This window comes from Pleurodeles waltl, chromosome 1_2 (genome assembly GCF_031143425.1).
Source record: "Pleurodeles waltl isolate 20211129_DDA chromosome 1_2, aPleWal1.hap1.20221129, whole genome shotgun sequence".
NCBI classification, from domain to species: Eukaryota; Metazoa; Chordata; class Amphibia; order Caudata; family Salamandridae; genus Pleurodeles; species Pleurodeles waltl.
The window spans coordinates 170849236-170867359 of NC_090437.1; the positions used below are offsets into that span (position 1 = coordinate 170849236).

At 46.3% G+C, this 18124-nt stretch overlaps 1 protein-coding gene across 5 annotated transcripts in view; it reads left to right on the plus strand.

Moving 5' to 3' along the window:
* Positions 1 to 18124, plus strand: part of LOC138299052 (zinc finger protein 419-like) — a 233787-nt gene that overhangs the window by 109329 nt on the left and 106334 nt on the right. The window contains exon 2 of one of the 5 annotated variants that reach the window (XM_069237042.1): positions 17896 to 18059. The exons of the other annotated variants lie outside the window; for them this stretch is intronic. The gene's annotated coding sequence lies outside the window, so the exon portion shown is untranslated. The remainder of the gene's footprint in view (positions 1 to 17895; positions 18060 to 18124) is intronic. 5 annotated transcript variants of the gene reach the window in all.

The following is an 18124-nucleotide window of genomic DNA, read 5'->3' on the forward strand; positions in this document are numbered from 1 at the left end:
AGTCAGTAAAAGTAAAACCAGTAGGCCTCATAGGGTATTTTACAGTCTATCCACTTTGTTTTGTGAAAAGACCCAAACTTCCGTATCAACCAATCAGGATTCAGCCCCTCCCAAACACTCCCAACAGAGGCTGAATTCCCTCAGATTTTCTACCGCACGTCGTGTGAAGGGAGTCTCCCTGAGCTCTGCTCAGTTTTTTCCTTATTTCTGACTGAAGATTGTTTTCTCTCAGGAAACTAGCTCCACAGCTTTACCATGTCTGAAAAGACAAAGAAGGGTCTGTTCAGAGACTGTGACAATTGTGGGAAGAAGAGACTGCATGTTGATGACCCCCACAAGAAGTGTATCTACTGCCTCCATCCAGACCACAAGGTGAGAGACTGCAAAATCTGTCGCACCTTTAGTCAAAAAACCCTCAAAGACCGTGAGGGTAGACTTCTCTTATGGCTGCAAAAACAGAAAGCCATAGAACATCCTTCCTCAGACGACAGCGAAGCGTCATCACAGACTTCTCTCCCTCAGAAAAGAACAGGTGAGAGAAGTAGAGGGTCTGATGAACCCTCAGGAAACTGGCACCCCATCCTGGACTTGAGAGCACTAAACAAGTTTCTAAAGAAACAGTCGTTCAGGATGGTAACACTGCAAGATGTCCTGCGTCTGTTAAATATCGGAGATCGGATGGCATCCCTAGACCTCCAGGATGCTTATTTTCATATCCCCATATATCGCAACCATCGCAGATTCCTAAGGTTCAGAGTGGGAAGTATGCACCTCCAATTCCGGGTTCTCCCATTCGGTCTCAAATCAGCCCCCAAAATCTTCACAAAAATGTTGGCTCCGGTGGCAGCACATCTCCGCCAGTCAGGTATCCAGGTCTTCCCTTACCTGGACGACTGGCTTATAAAGGCACCCTCAAAGTCGCAAGTAACAAGTCATATCTCCTATTGCCTTCAATTGTTACACAGCCTGGGGTTTGTAGTCAACTACCAGAAATCTCAGCTCTACCCCAAACAGGTATTAAGTTTCTTGGGAGCAATACTAGACACAGTCCGCAACAAAGCGTACCCATCTCATGAGAGGAAACAAAAGTTAACCTCCTTGGCAGACAGGCTCTCCAGAAAAAAGTTCGTTTCAGTCCGCATCTACAAATCATTGCTCGGGATGATATCATCATGCATTCCGCTAGTCCCAGATTGCAGGCTCCATATGCGACCTCTGCAAGAGCAATTGGACATACAATGGACCCAGGTCAACGGTTCCTTCGAAGACAAGATTCGCATAACGCCTCTAATGAAGAACACCATGAGGTGGTGGGCGACTCTAACCAATTTGTCAAACGGACTGTCATTTCTTCTTCAAACACCAAGTTACATAGTAACAACGGATGCCTCTCTCGAAGGATGGGGTGCACACTGCCAGGACCTGCAAATCAGCGGAACCTGGAATGCGAAAGAGAGTCAGCTCCACATCAATTATCTAGAACTCAAGGCAATACACTTAGCTCCAAAAGCTTTCTTGCCAAAGATACAAAATTCAAGCGTCTTAATCAGGACAGACAACACAACCAGCATGTTTTATCTAAACAAGCAAGGAGGCACGAGATCCCTACAACTCTTGCAGCTAGCACAGCAAATTTGGACATGGGCCATCAAGCACAATATTTCACTCAAAGCGGAGCATGTGCCAGGACAAACCAATGTTCTAGCAGACACCCTGAGCAGGACAGTGATTCCTTATCACGAGTGAGAGCTAGACCAAAAAACTCTCGACAGCCTTTTTCTGTTATGGGGCAAACCGAACCTAGACCTATTTGCCACTCTCGAGAACAAGAAATGCCAGTTCTACGCAAGTTGGCTTCCCCAAAAAGATTTGTGGGGGAATGCGTTTTCGATGAGATGGTCCGTAGTTTATGCCTACGCTTTTCCTCCGATCCCGCTCATTCCGAGAGTCATCAACAAACTGAAGTCGGAGGGGTGTCGCCTTCTGCTCATAGCTCCCAGATGTCCCAGACAAGTCTGGTAAACAGAGCTCCTCATGCTCTCCGAACGGCCACATCTACGACTCAGACAGAGTCCGACTCTTTTAACGATGCACCAGGGACAAGTCAGACACCCAGATCTGTCGTCTTTTCATTTGTCAGCTTGGCTCCTGAATACAGTGAATACTTGAATCTCAACATTTCCCCAGAGTGTAGAGACATCTTGGCAAAAGCTAGAGCTGACACTACCAACAAAACCTATAAACTTAAATGGAAACGTTTTTGTATATGGTGTGCAGCAGAAGATATACATCCTTTGTCCTCTACTCCGGAACAGATACATCCATATCTCCTGCTCCTGGCAAAATCAGGACTTGCATATTCCTCCATTCAGGTACATCTGGCAGCAATCTCCAGATACCGTAGATCACCAGGCAGAGTCTCATTGTGTTCCACAAGAATTGTCAAGCAATTCATGAAGGGCCTTTTTTGGGTCTTCCCGCCAGTTAGAAAGCCTCCACCACTATGGTCCCTGAATGTTGTGTTGATGCAGCTCATGAAAGCTCCTTTTGAGCCGATCCACAAAGCTGATCTAAAATTCATTTCATGGAAAACAGCGTTACTGCTAGCTCTTACTTCAGCCAAAAGAGTCAGTGACATTCAGGCTTTCACTGTCAAACAGCCTTTCCTCCAATTCACAAACTCAGGTGTGATCCTGCGAACAAATCCTAAATTCATCCCGAAAGTTCCCTCAACGTTTCACTTGAATGAACCAGTCATCTTAAAAACCTTTTTTCCAAATCCACAAACAGTAGCCGACAAAACATTACATTCCCTTGATATTAAAAGATGTTTAAAGTTTTATCTACAGAAGACTCAAGCCATCCGCCAGTCTGATCAATTATTTGTAGCATTTGGCGGAACAAGAAAGGGGCACGCGGTGTCCAAACAGACTATAGCAAGATGGATTGGCCTAGCAATTCAATTCTGCCATTCAAAAGCAGGAAAACCGCTCCACACCAAGGTGAGAGCCCACTCTACAAGATCGGTAGCCGCTTCAGCTGCACTCTTTGCAGGTGTACCACTACATAGCATCTGTAGAGCAGCAACATGGTCCAGCCAGCATACATTTACCAGGCATTACTGTCTCGAGGAAACTAACAACGTTGATACAGCAGTGGGACAGGCAGTGCTGAGGCATCTATTTCGTTAAGGTGAGCCTCTTACACATCCCACCACCACACTCGAGGTATGTTCGATATTGGTTCTTAGTCTCGTTAATATCTAATTTTATATCACAGTGTGTTTTACTCTAATTATGTGCTTCAGATTATTCGCTTTGTTATATTGTGTTCACTTGTCGTAGACTTCAAAATAATAACAAAACAGATTGTGTCAGGACTTTCTGCCACACAGCTTTTATTGCTCTTCTATTCAGATATCTATGGATATATATATAGATATGTATATGTATGTATATATATGTCTTTATATATAGATATTTACGTGGATGTATAAAGCTGAACTAATGTGAGTCACATCACTTATAAAATTACAATAAAATTACAGTCAATGTAATTTACTAATTAAGAAGACATAACTGCTCGTTATTCTGATTCAAGCATGTGAATCTATGAAAGATCCAATACTGGAGAAGAAAATTAGTTACTTACCTGTAACTGCAGTTCTCCAGTATTGGTATCTTTCATAGATTCACATGCAACCCACCCACCTCCCCTCAGAGGCTCCCCTATTATACAGATATTAAACTTCACACTCCTACTAGAAAATCTGAGGGAATTCAGCCTCTGTTGGGAGTGTTTGGGAGGGGCTGAATCCTGATTGGTTGATACGGAAGTTTGGGTCTTTTCACAAAACAAAGTGGATAGACTGTAAAATACCCCATGAGGCCTACTGGGGCCTACTGGTTTTGCTTTTACTGACTTACTGCTTTATGTATTTAAATTTACCGTGAGGCTCCCACCTCGACGACGGGGATGATTCAAGCATGTGAATCTATGAAAGATACCAATACTGGAGAACTGCAGTTACAGGTAAGTAACTAATTTTCTTTCTCATATTTATGTTGTCCATGCGCTGGTGAGCAGTTCCTGGTCGGAGATGGTTCGCAGCCAAAAAATGGCAAGATTCTTCTCAGGTTACTGGTGTGGAAGGCTGGCAGTTTGGTGATGTCGCTTTTAGACATCCATCAGCATTCTGATCCATACAAGAGTGTGGACAGAATGTTGCTCTGGCAAGGCCTCTGCTTGGTGTTGGTGCTGTACTTAGATGACTTCCACAGAATGCATTCCTGGCCTTATTCAATCTGCTCTTAATGTCACTGCTTGCCCATCATGTCTTCTCTTGTCATTCTTTTTTTCTGCCCTCCTGTCTTCAATAGCTTGCCATGTGTCTTGTCTGATCCGTTTTTTCCTCTTCCTTGTCTCGATCCCAAGACATGGCTTGCTGCTCTTCACATACTGTCAGGAGTTGGAACCAGCTTTTAATTTGTAAGATAAATGCCTTCTCAGTTTGGGATCCTGTAATTGTGCCACATCAAAAAGCTATTGTCCTTATGTTTTTCGTTAAGTTTGTCTGAGCTTCAGCTTCACAAAAGCAATCACTAGATGATGATCACTTCCAACGTTCGCTCCCCTCCTCAATCTGACATCTTTCCTTGAGCGTCTTCAGGTGCTGCTTATCAAGTGGTCCATCTGTTTTCTCTCTCTTCCATTGGGTGAGCACCAAGTTAGTTTATGAATATTCATGGTAGAGAAAAGTTCAGATCAGTTGTGGTGCAAAATTCAAAAGTCTTCCTCCATTTTCATTCATTGTTCAACAATCTTCCTTTATCATGGCTCGATCATGTTTCGTGTTGTCATTTCCCCCTTTAACATTCAAGTCTCCCATTATAATCTTCAGGTCTTGGTCCCACATGGCTTCAATCTCAACTTACACCTGTTGGTAAACTATGTCCTTGACAGTTTCCTGTTCGTCATTTTTTGGAGCATAGCACTGGATAATGGTGGTGTTGATGTGTCTGTCTTTTAACCTGGCTGTCATGAGTTTGCTGTTAACTGGCTTCCACTCAGGCATTTCTCTGTCCCCTTGTCAGGATGATGGTTACTCCTTCATGATGATGCTTATTGTACCAACCCCCCAAGTACAGTACCAACTCTCCTGTGGTGGTTTTCATTCAGATTTTGTCCACCTACTTTTGCTGATCCCAAGCTGTGAAGGTTTCCCACGTCTCATCTCAGATGTTACTTGAACCAGCTTTCCTGTGTCATGCATAGTCCATATGTTCCAGAATCTGATTGTGATCTCAACAATGCAATAGTAATAGTTAACTCTGTACCCTATAGCATAACACTTCACTCTGTACCCTAAACCTGTAACCTTATATCCCAAATCTCTATCCCTATACACTTAACTTCATCTCTAACACTGAACCACAAAGCCCTATACCCTAAACCAGTGGTTGCCAAACGTTTTCGACCCGTGGCTCCCTTGACCTACTGGCCATTGGCTGGGGCTCCTGTTATGTCACTTTCTTTGACGGGTGGGGGGGATGTAAGCCAGGACTCAGGAGCACTTCCATTTTTCTCCCTAAAAAATAATTGGGATGAAGCCGATAAAGGGCTTCTGCGATAGGGGCTTGTCTTTAGTGACTTGGAGTATGCACTGCCAGTAATCTGCGGCTGCATATAGTGTGCACACCATTTTTGTCACGCTCTTTCAGCCTGCCATAGCGCTTTCTCCTTGTTCCTGGCAAGTAAAAAAAAAAAAAAAGCACATTAGCATTTTTGGTCTCAGATCCTGCAGCACCACACTTAGAAGTCCCACATATGACAATAGACCTGATTCAGGCCTCAAGGGGAGAAATACATTCTCCTGATTCTTTTTAATCTCCCACTTTCCTCTTAAATGTTGACATTTTTATAATTTCATGATTACCCTCTTTTCCTGAGTAGCTGCAGAACACGGACAGAAGTAATACTTCATCACGGTCCTGATTGTACCTGACCCTGCCTAAACGGACACGCTCTTTGTTTATTAGACAAGATGTCACGCGCTGGTCCAAACGATTCCAGACGCTGACAGCTGTGGCATTCCCACATGGGTTACTGAGGGCTGCAAATGCACATTACAAAACCCTAACAAGTTTGATTTTTGCACCGTGATGCTTTCTTTTTCATACTACCGTACGGCTCTGCTCCAAACATAACATCTTTAGAATGGAGCTGTATGGTAGTATGAAAGAGAAAGTATTGCAGTGCAAACAGTGCTTAATTTGAGCCAGTGCTTTCCGCAGGGCTTAATTTGAGCAGGTGTTTTCTGGTTTTCTGCATCATACATTTAGTAAGAGCAAAAGATATGTATGGGAAACGTGGAGGAAGAGAAAAACTAAAAAGCATCACAAACGGAGAAAGTAGAATAGAAAGCTTCATGAGTGGGAGGAAGGAGTAGGGAGTGGCTGTAAATCGACTAAAGAGGCCCGAGAAGGCTCGCACATTTAAATGCAGCATCCCCTTGTTTCAAAAGAGAGCTTTGAGCACTAGCACATTTTTATTTACAAATTAAGCACTGGGGGCCAGATGTATCAAAAAAACGATTTGCGATTCTCTAATAGTGAATTTTAAGAAATCGCTATTTCTGAGTCGCAAAATGGTATGTATCATATTTGCGATTCGGTAATAGCGATTTCTTAAATATCGCAAATGCTATTACCGAATCGCAAATAGCGATTCTGAGGCCATTCGCACCTATGGGCCTGTAGGCCCATATTTGCCAATTTTTTGCATTTCCCAAATTGCGAATTCCTAACTGGAATTAGCAATTTGGGAAATGCAAAACCCCAGGGTGCTGGGGGCCTAAGACCTCCTCTGCTGCACCCCAAAACATTATTTAAGGACATGTAAGGCGCACACATGCCAAAGGGGCATGTGTGCGTTACATGTCAATTTTAAAAATGCATTTTTAAAATTTGCACATGGTTACTAGCAAGTTTTATTTGGTGGTAATTGTGATTCCTTGATGCCCAATTCGCATTAGGGAAAGGCTTGATACACGTGCTTAAGGAATCGCGAATAAGGATTCCTTATTTGCGATTTCTTATTTAGAGAATCGCAATTTGCGATTCTGTAAGCGGGGTCGCAATTTTAAGGGATCGCTATTTTAACGATTCCTTCAAATTGCATAGCGAATGCCTTTCATACATGCTGAAAGGCATTTTTGCATTCGCAAACGGCCGTTCGCGCCGTTTGCGAATGCAAAAAGCTTTGATACATCTGGCCCTGGGATCCCAGTGGGGGGCACCGGCACTTATTTTTAAGGACTGGCACTTAGGCCCATATTTATGAAAAGTTTGCGCCCTGTTTGCATTATTTTTTGACACAAAATTGGCACAAACTTACAAAATATAATTATATTTTGTACATTTGCGCCACTTTTACATAAAAAAATTATGCAAATGCATCGCAAACTTTTCATAAATATGGGCCATAGTTTTCTGCATCAGGCATTTACTGCGAGCAAAGGCACTTCTGATGGATACACCTACCTGTGGATTCCTCACCTAAAGAATTCTCCCCTTGCGCCAGCCTTCAACGGAAATTTCTTCTAGCTCTGCACGTCGACGATGATGTCACAATCGCCTGACTCCACGTGACGCCACATGACGTCATCCAGGCAATAAGAAGCCCTCGTCGACGTGCAGACGCCAGTTCCCTTTTTTCCGTGCCCGAATAACAGTTGTTTCTTCGAGGCTCACAGGGAGCTACTGTTACCAACGGACGGTTACGATGTCGCAGCCTAGAAAATCCGGCTTTAAACCTTGTAACCAATGCGGGGGTCGGATGTCGGTTACCGACCCCCACGAAAACTGCCTCTGGTGCCTTAGTTCTGATCATGAGGTCGAGGCATGCGGTTCGTGCCAGCGCATGAACCCTAAGGCACTCAAAGAAAGAGAGGCGAAGTTATTCTTGGCCCGGTCCAAGAAGAAGAAAGAGAGGCGTCATAGGAGGGAGTCTTTGTCGAGATCCTCTAGGTCTCGTCATCACCATAGTAGCTCTCGGCGCCGTCATGGATCTCGGTGCCGATCGAGCAAAGGACGGTCCAGGTCTAGAACGCCCTCTCCGTCGACTCGGCGTCGTCCGACGTGGGAGATAAGCCCGACCGTCACCCCTCCACCTCCGGCGACCCCGACGTCACCTGGGTCGGTCTTTGAGGTCGAGCCTCCCCAGAGGCCTGAAGGTTCTCCTGGCCAGGAGTTACCTGGACCCTCTTCAGCAGCTTTGCCGGCGCCGGTGCAGCAGCAACAGTACCCGGCTTTCCCGACTCCGGGATCGGATCCTGCCGCGTTTTTGAACGCTATGTTTAACATCTTTGCTTCCATAACGCCGGGTGGAAGTCATGCAGGTCCGCCTGGTCCTTTGGCCTACGACTTGGGTTTTCCGGCGTCTTTCAAGTCGGCGCCGTTCACCCCGTTTATGTCTGCTGCGTCTGAAGCGACGCCAATGCCTACGACGTCGATCAGGATGGCTACACCTGTTACGGCTCCGTCGGATTCGCCTCGGATCCCATCGACGTCCAAGAACGCTGTGGAGCCGGAGCCTCCGGTGTCAGACGAATTCGAGGTTCGGCGCCGACGGAGATCTTCGGCGTCGGCTGACGCCTTGTCAACTCCAGGCTTGGAGTCCAGACTTAGATCAAGGCGCCTGGCCCTTCGTCTCTTGGAAGAGGAGGAGTACGCGAGGCAACACCTGGAGGAAGAAGAAGTTGTAGAACCCTCAGGTGACTTCTAGGGTCTGGACTCAGCTAGTGGCCTTGACACTACCCCGGAATGGGATCTAGCTTCTCCTGGAGAGATCACAGAGGAAGCAGCTTCTTTCCATAAGGTCATTCGTAAGGCTGTGGACTTTTTGGATATTACTCTTCCTACCTCGGAGGTTAAGAGAAATTTATTGACAGAGGTCCTCCATCCGACATCTGCTTCTGCTGAGCCTCTTCTTCCATTCAATGAGGGTCTGCTGGACCCTATGAAGGATATTTGGATGAAACCTGTATCCACCGCTGCGGTCAACAGAGCGGTGGCTCGGCGTTACAGGTCGGCGCCTGGGGATCCAGTGTTTCTTTCCAAGCAACCAACTCCGGAGAGCCTTGTGGTCTAAGCTTCATGTTCCTCCAGATCCTCTCCTGGCTCGTTTCCTGGGGTTCCTGCTGATAGAGAGTCTAAAAAGATGGACCATACTGCTAAAAAGACATTTTCATCGTGCAGTATGGCTCTGAAATCTTCCAATGCCACATGCATACTGGGACGTTACATACATGCCCTTATGGAAGAGGCAAAGGGCCATCCTAATGTGTCACAGGAGATGCTGCAACTCTTTTCGGATGCTCAAGTGGCTGTGACGCAAGTGATCCAGTCTGGTTTGGACACTTCGGACTCAGTGGCTAGGGCTATGGGCACGACCATAGTTTCTAGGAGGCAGTCTTGGCTTAGATCCTCGGGCTTCTCGACGGACGTGCAGGCTACACTCCTTGATCTTCCGTTTGATGGGGAAAAGCTCTTCGGTTCTAAGGCTGACTCAGCCTTAGAACGTTTTAAAGAGAGCAGAGCGACAGCTAGATCCTTGGGAATCCAGTCGTCGGCCTCATCCACCTTTAGAGGCTTTCGGAAGTTTAAAGGATTTGGTCGTGGTTCCTTTCGAGGAAGACTGCAAGGACCACAACAAACTGCTTCTACCCTGCCTTACAGATCCTTCAGGGGCAGGGGCAGAGTCCGTACGAGAGGAGCCACCTTGCAGCACTCTGCCTCTTCCTCTTCCTCGGGAGGGGTGTAGCAAGGAAAGCAGCCGTAGTCCTCCACCATTCCCTGTCCATTTGTCTCCAGTAGGGGGGAGACTTACCCTTTTTCTTCCAATGTGGGAGGTCATAACATCAGACTCCTGGGTCATCGACATTGTGAAGAGGGGGTACGCTCTTCCCTTTCGGGAATTTCCTCCCGCCCTCCCTCCCCGCCCATCCTTCTGTTCGGAAGACCATTTTCTCCTGTTACAGCAGTAGGTATTATCCCTATTACAAAAAGGTGCAATAGAGTTGGTTCCCGAGCAAGAGAGGGGTCAGGGGTGCTATTCAAGATACTTTCTGATTCCCAAGAAGGATGGTCGGCTGAGACCGATTTTGGACTTGAGGATTTTGAATTGGTCCCTCTCACAGGTTCTTTTGGCGTTGAACGAAGGAGACTGGATGGTGTCGGTCGATTTGCAGGACGCGTATTTTCATATTCCGATCCTCAGATCGCACAGGAAGTACCTCCTTTTGTGGTGGGATCACAAAATTATCAGTTTGCGGTCCTCCCATTTGGTCTTACTTCAGCACCTCGAGTCTTCACGAAGGTGATGACGGTGGTAGCAGCAGAGCTCAGAAGAAAAGGGATCGCTGTGTTTCCCTATCTGGACGATTGGTTGATCAAAGCCAGTACTCCAGAGCTCGTGCGGTGCCATCTCCAGTCGACGACTCAATTGTTGTACGACCTGGGGTTTTCAGTCAATGTACCCAAGTCTCACCTGGAGCCCTCTCAACGCCTCCTGTTCATAGGGGCAGTATTGGACACGACATTGAATCGGGCCTTTCCTCCGCCACATCGGGTTCAGGACATACAGGCTTTGATTCCAATGTTTCGAAATGGAGCGGTAGTTCCAATCCTCAAAGTCCTTCGTCTGCTCGGTCTGTTTGCTTCTTGCATACTGTTGGTCACTCATGCACGCTGGCACGTGAGGGCTCTCCAGTGGTGCGTCCGCAGGCAGTGGTTTCAGCACAAAGGGGATCTCGAAGACTCGATAAAGATCTCCAGAGACACTGCAGTGGATCTTCAATGGTGGGCAGCGGTCGACAACCTGTCTCAAGGAAGGCCGTTCTCGCTACCCCCACCAGTGGCCTCAGTGGTAACAGATGCTTCCACTTTAGGGTGGGGAGCTCATCTGGGGGACCTGGAGATCAAAGGCCTTTGGTCTCCAGTAGAACAGAAATTACACATCAATCTGTTAGAATTGCGGGCAGTACGGCTGACACTCCAGGCTTCCTCCCTTCCATTCGCGGTCAGTCAGTCCAGGTTCTAACGGACAACACGACCGCGATGTGCTATATAAACAAACAGGGAGGAGTGGGGTCGTATCTTCTCTGCAGAGAAGCTCTTCGACTTTGGTCCTGGCTTCGGACCACAAGATCTGCTTGATTGCACATCATTTAGCCGGAGTCCTGAATGTGCGTGCAGACCTTCTCAGCCGACGCAGCTCGGTCGACCACGAGTGGCGTCTTCATCCAGATCTAGTTCTGTATATCTTACAGATGTGGGGATATCCACAAATAGATCTGTTTGCAACTCAAGAGAATGCACAGTGCCCACTGTTTTGCAGCCTCCAGTATCCGGTGCAAGGAGCTCTGGGGGACGCGTTTCAGATGTCCTGGAAGGGTCAGATGCTTTACGCGTTTCCCCCATACCCTTGATTCCTCAAGTTCTCAGGAAAATCCGCCAAGACCGAGCTCAAATCATCTTAATAGCTCCAGATTGGCCGAGAAGGGTGTGGTATTCGGACCTACTCCAACTCTCTCAGTGCCCTCCGCTCCTTCTCCCTTGCAGGGTGGACCTCCTCTCGCAGTCGCAGGGGCAGATTCTGCACCCCACCTCCAGAGCCTGCACCTTCATGCCTGGAGATTGAACGGGGCAATCTGAGTTCCTTTTCTCTCCATCCAGATGTGGTGGAAGTTATTCTATCGGCCAGGCGACACTCCACCAAGTCAATCTATGCAAATCGTTGGGCTAAGTTTACAAGCTGGTGTGGAGAGAATAGTTTAGGTCCTTTAAGAGCTGGTTTACTGACATTTTGTCATTTGCGCTCTATTTGGCACAGAAAGGTTTTTCAGTTGCCACTGTTAAGGGTTATCTATCTGCACTATCTGCTTTTTTGTGCCTTCCTGATCAACCATCCTTCTTTAAATCACCAATTGTTTTAAAGTTTCTAAAGGGACTCACTAATAAGTATCCGCCCACGCCATTTGTTATGCCTCAGTGGGACCTTAACTTGGTTTTAACTTTTCTTATGGGGGCCCCGTTTGAACCCATGCACTCTTGTTCTTTACGGTTCCTAGTATTTAAAACTGTTTTCCTGGTGGCAATAACATCTGCCAGAAGGGTTAGTGAGCTTCAGGCTCTAACTGTAGAAACCCCATTCCTTTCCTTCTTCAAGGATAAAGTGGTGTTGAGGACCAAGGCTGCTTTCCTACCGAAGGTTGTTACACCCTTTCACCTGGGGCAGTCAATTACTCTCTCTTCCTTTTACCCTCCACCTCACCCATCCAAGGAGGAAGAGAGGCTCCACCGGCTGGATCCGCAAAGAGCACTGAGCTTCTACGTCGCCAGGACGAAAGAGTTCAGACAGGATGAACAGCTCTTCGTTGGATACGTGGGGAAGAGGAAAGGTAGAGCGGTCCACAAGAGAACGCTATCCAGGTGGGTCATTCTATGTATTAAGATCTGCTATTCTTTGGCGAAGAGAGATCCACCTGTGGGGCTTCGTGCCCATTCCACCAGGGCCAAAGCGGCTTCATCTGCTTTGGCTAGAGGTGTTCCTGTGGCTGACATCTGCAGGGCAGCGACCTGGGCATCCCTCCATACTTTTGCCAAGCATTACTGTTTGGACTCTGAGGTCAGGAGGGATGGCCATTTTGCTCGCTCGGTGCTGCAAGATTTCTTGGTTTGACCATTCGAGCACCCACCTCCGGAGGTTATACTGCTTGGGGACTCTATTCTTTAGGTGAGGAATCCACAGGTATGTGTATCCATCAGAAGAATAAGTTACTTACCTTCGGTAACGCTTTTTCTGGTGGATACAGTAACTACCTGTGGATTCCTCACGGTCCCACCCACCTCCCCGTTGCCTGACTGGTCAAACCAAGATCTCTTTGGGTGCGCATCCTTGATCTTGTATATATATATATATATGTATATAGCTTTTTCATGCATATAGTTGTATTCATTGTATATACTTTTCCTTTCCAAATTAAGATAGTGAAAAGGACATTTTGGACTGGAATTATACATATATATATTTATTTCTATCTCGAATTGAGCATTCAGAACTGTGATTTATATTGAGTTTTATATTAAATGTTTTATTTTCATCTATTCTGGATGAATGTGTGCTCTTCAGGTTAACCTGTTCGCCTCTATGGCACGTAAAAAATGGTGAAAACTGATATCTGCACGTCGACGTGGGCTTCTTATTGCCTGGATGACGTCATGTGGCGTCGCGTGGAGTTGGGCGATTGTGACGTCATCGTCGACGTGCAGAGCTAGAAGAAATTTCCGTCGAAGGCTGGCGCGAGGGGAGAATTCTTTAGGTGAGGAATCCACAGGTAGTTACTGTATCCACCAGAAAAAGCGTTACCGAAGGTAAGTAACTTATTCATATGGGAAAGACGAAGGAAGAGAAGGACGGAAAAGCTTCACATTGGGAGAAAGCTGCAGGAGTGAACTGAAGGGGCAGGGAGAGGCTGTAAATGGATTGAAGAGGCCCAAGATGGCTTTAGGATTACCGCTGCCTCAGTGTTCTGTGCATGCATATTTAACTGCAGCAGCTGCGTGTTTTTTAGAGGACAGCTTTCAGGTATGTTTTTATTTATAAATTATTAAACACTGAGTGGAAACAAATCAAACTTGATGGGTTTTACAATTTACTATGTAACATTACAAAATCCTAACAAGCTTGATTTATTTCCACTGTGATTCTTTCTTTTTCATACAACTGTTCGGCTCCGTTCTAAACGTAACTTGTCTTTAGAATGGAGCCATACAGTAGTATGAAACAGAAAGAATCGCAGTGCAGATAAATCAAACTTGTTAGGTTTTTGCAATGTTACGATATCTATTGTAAAATCCATCCATTTTGATTTGTTTCCACTGCAAGTCTTTCTCTTATACTACCATGCAGCTTTGTTAGTTGAACAGTACTATGAAAGAGAGACTCACAGCGGAAACAAATCAAACTTGATGGGTTTTACAACTTACAACATAACATTGCCAAACCCTAACAAGTTCGATTTATTTCCACTGTGATTTGTTCTTTTTCATACTACTGTACAGCTCCATTCTAAATGTGATGTATTTTTAGAATGGGGCCGTACGGTAGTGTGAAAATGAAAGCAGTTCAGTGTTCCCTAGAAGTGTGTGGTGCCCCTGGTGAGTTCTGATGGCGCACCATGGTGCCATGCCTCAAACTTTGGGAACACTGTTTCAAGCCTATACCCCTAACCTTTAACTCATGCGCCTTAATCCCTAACTCCTTAAAGCCTAGCCTGCATACCTCAAACACTTAAAACTGTACCTCAGTCTATAAACCCTATAGCATTAACCCCTATACACCATTCCTTTATTCATAAACCCTTATCACAGTGCCCCATCAATACATTTTGGGAATACATACTCTAGGAAATGTTCCTTGTTCCAAGTATTTATTTTGAACTAATAATTGATACATGTTATTTTTTGAAGTGTTAAAGCTATACAGTGCTTTTCTAGGCTGCTGTGCAATGTCCCGAAGTGCCTGATGGAGAGATGGATGTAATCAAACTGAAGTATCCTCATTAGTATTTTTGTACTGCTAAAAGTATGCCCTTTGCTTTCTGAAACTCCTGCGCTGTGGAATCCTGATAAATCGTATGCTTGTTCCATGTGTGGCTGTAGAGACACATGTTTTGCATACTCCTGGCATCTAATGTTTGGCCTGGACCTTACAATTTATTTTTCTGCAAAGAAGCTTTGAGTCACAAAGTGTTGTGTGAATCCTCCCTTAATCAACAATGCGTATGGGTACTGACTCAATTCCACCTTGTCCCCCCCACGTCCCCCAGACACCAAACACTGTTTTTTCAGCAGCTCAAAGATTGATGTGTTTTCTGTGACTTTCTCTGGCCGATTTACGGGCAGTGACCTGTGCAACGGGGCACTGCACGGGGACCCCTGCACTGTCCATGCCAAGTGCATGGGCAGTGCAGTGGGCCCCAGTGCACCCCTTCTGCCAGCCTTTCCCTGGTGGGGGAACCCACCAGGGAAAGGCTGGAGGAACAAGGGTTCTTTATCCGCAGAGCAGCGCTGCCCTGTCGGATAAAGTAATCCGCCATCGTCAGGCTGCCTGACGGCCTCCCTTGTTCAGAATATGGCAGTTCAGACCGCCATGCCGGTGGCGGTATTTTCCACCACCGCCGGCATGGCGTTCTGAACCGCCATGTTCGTAATGAGGGCCTCAGTGTCTTAGCTGGGAATATCAGAGCCTCTCCTGTTGTTATAAGGGATTTTGTAGCTTATGTTGTATACATTAGTTTGTCCCCTTTAAACAAGTCTTTAACCATTCTACACCTCCCCTGTCCATTTTTGAAAAGGGCTCTTGATGCTGGTGTACATATCTCATTGAAATGGGGGTGGGGTGTAGGGCGAGGATATTGCTTTCAGTTTACAACTCTGCTGATTTATCCCATTAGCTAAAGGCACTGCTAACAGGGGTATTTGGGGACACCTTAAGGAACCTCAGTCTAGGTCACACCAAATTAGGTCCTAAGGTGACCTGCCAACAAAATCATGTTCTGTGTATACCAGTGTTTTGTCCTTTTCTGGCCTAGACAACTTGGCCACTGTTTGCAATTACTCCACAGCCTATTACATGTGCATAACCTGCAGTGCCATTCTTTTTTTCTAATCTGGTGCATTAAGCACTACAAGATTTTGGTCGGAATCCATTCCAGATAAGCTTTGTCACATATTTCTGTACATTTTAAAAATGTAATTGTCTATATGTACTGAAAGGGCTTGAAATAAGTACATAAGTCTGAATAATATGTTACTTTACATGGCATTTTGTTCTCCTAGACTATGAAATAAAAAAGGGTCCATATGGCGAAAACTGTCTGAATGTCCTCTAAAAAGGCAGGGATGTTAACCTTTGAAATCTTTACATGTTGTCTGAGGCACCCATCTCACCCTTCCTTCCCTGCCCACCCTCCCAGGTAGCCTAATCTGCAGTCACCAAACTCTCCACATGTGGGCTTCCTAGTGTGGGATTGTGTTGCCGTATTGTGGTGACGTTGCACACTTCAGAAAACACTTAGCTGCCAACATTTGTCACACTACCTGGGTTTGTGGGTCAGGCTGCATTGGCTGTCCATCTCTCTGGTATGAATTTCCTAGTACCCCAGAAGGCCAAGGGGCATAGTTTGTTGGGAGACTGATCCAAGTGGAAGAAGGCTGCCCTCAGTTGGGCATCACTTGAGGTTTATGGGATAATTCCTGTGTTGACACTATAAAAGAAGGTGCTTTGTATTACATTTGGAAGTTATTTTTCACTGCAATCTTTGCTCCTGATTTTATTTTTGTCCCTTGTTCCTGGATTTTCAGCTCGGGGTTTTCTTTGCTCCAGAATACTCTGCTTGCTTCAAGTTCCCTTCTCAATTTCAGTGCTGGTCTTCAGCTACAGACAGCTGCCTTTCCTTGCTCTTCTTCCTGGGAGGTTTTGGTCTTTCAGCATTTTCCTCCTTTTTGGAAGACACAAGATGCTTGTTGTATTGTTTTGGGCATCAGAGACATTGTGGCTATTGAAAGGGCTCAACCCTACCTCTGGCTGATGAAAATAAGGAAGCTAAATTTGATCAGAATTTCAGCACTTGACACCAGGATTCTTGGTGTAATTTTAGACCTCAAGTATTTACCATTTCTCTTTGCCATCCTGAAGGGATTTTTTCTTTAATAGTTGTACTGTGTGTGGGAGTCTAAAAGACCCATTTTACCCAATCAGATGTTTCAGAATCACAGGCTATTCAATGATAGTCATAAATGATTGAATAGTTCTGCTCCGCATAATTAGACACCAGAGAAAGAGAGAGTGTGTGTGTGTGTGTGTGTGTGTGTGTGCGTGCACGCGTGTGTGTAGATATGTATATATTCAGATATAAACTCTGGATGCCAGTGTTCATTTGTCCACATGAAGATCAGCACCCTCTAGGGTCCTATCAAAGATGATATCACAGTGTAGTCTTTAGGATTTGGATCAACAACCTGGCCCATCAGGGACCACTGGACAGTCGGTCACCCCAGCCCACTCACAGTACACCACAGAGCATCCCCATCAGTATCCAACACCACAGCACCTACCCAGCGTCCCCACACTTCTGTCCCTAGGACACGTCAATCAGCAGTGTGTCCACCTCTACAGGGACCCCTGTCCACACCTCACCCCCAAGACAATCAAGGGCCTGGGGACAGTGGCAGTGGGCACACCGTTCAGGGGACAGGGGAACAGGGACACTGGGAGGACTCCAATTGGGCACACAGTTCTGCGATTGTGGTCCTGTCCTGTCCAGTCTATAGATGAGTATAATGTGCCTGTCCTCCAGTGTATCTAAATCCACACAGGGTCTGTACACTGGGGTTGTCTCCTCCTCCTATTCATCTGCAGCGGTAGGTATCTAAGGGACACAAGAGTGAGTAGGCTGTCACAATTCGAACAATGGAACCACCACCTCAGTGTACATACAGCATCAATGTGATGGACAGTGGGAATGGCAATGTATGTGCAAATCTGGGCAGTGACTCAGTTATGGATAATCTGATCATTGTCCACCACCATGAAATGATGACTGCCTGTCCTGTATTTTGGGACAGGTGGAAGTGAGGTAACTCCGACGACGTTGGGCATCGTGGCAGAAGGCGGTCTTGCACCGCCGTGCAATTCCTCATTGGCTAATATGGGGCTCTATGGAGTACAGTGGCCAATGGGGGATCAGCGCCGGCAGTGACGGTGTACACCGCCGCGGACGTGACTGCCATTTTCTATCTAAATCCCCACTTGTTTCCTGACTTTACACAGGAGAACACCTACCCTGCGTGTGCTGCTGTGACCTGTGTCTGGAGCCTACCATGACCTGTGTGACCGGGGAAAGGACCCCGCCTTCACTTCAGAGAAGTTGGAGCGACTGGTGGATGGGGGTCCTACCCCAGTATGGACTGCTGTATGGGCCTCCAGACCAACAGGTGAGTACACCCTAGGCACGATGCATGTGGGAAGGATGCATGGAGATGTGTGTGCAAGCATTGTG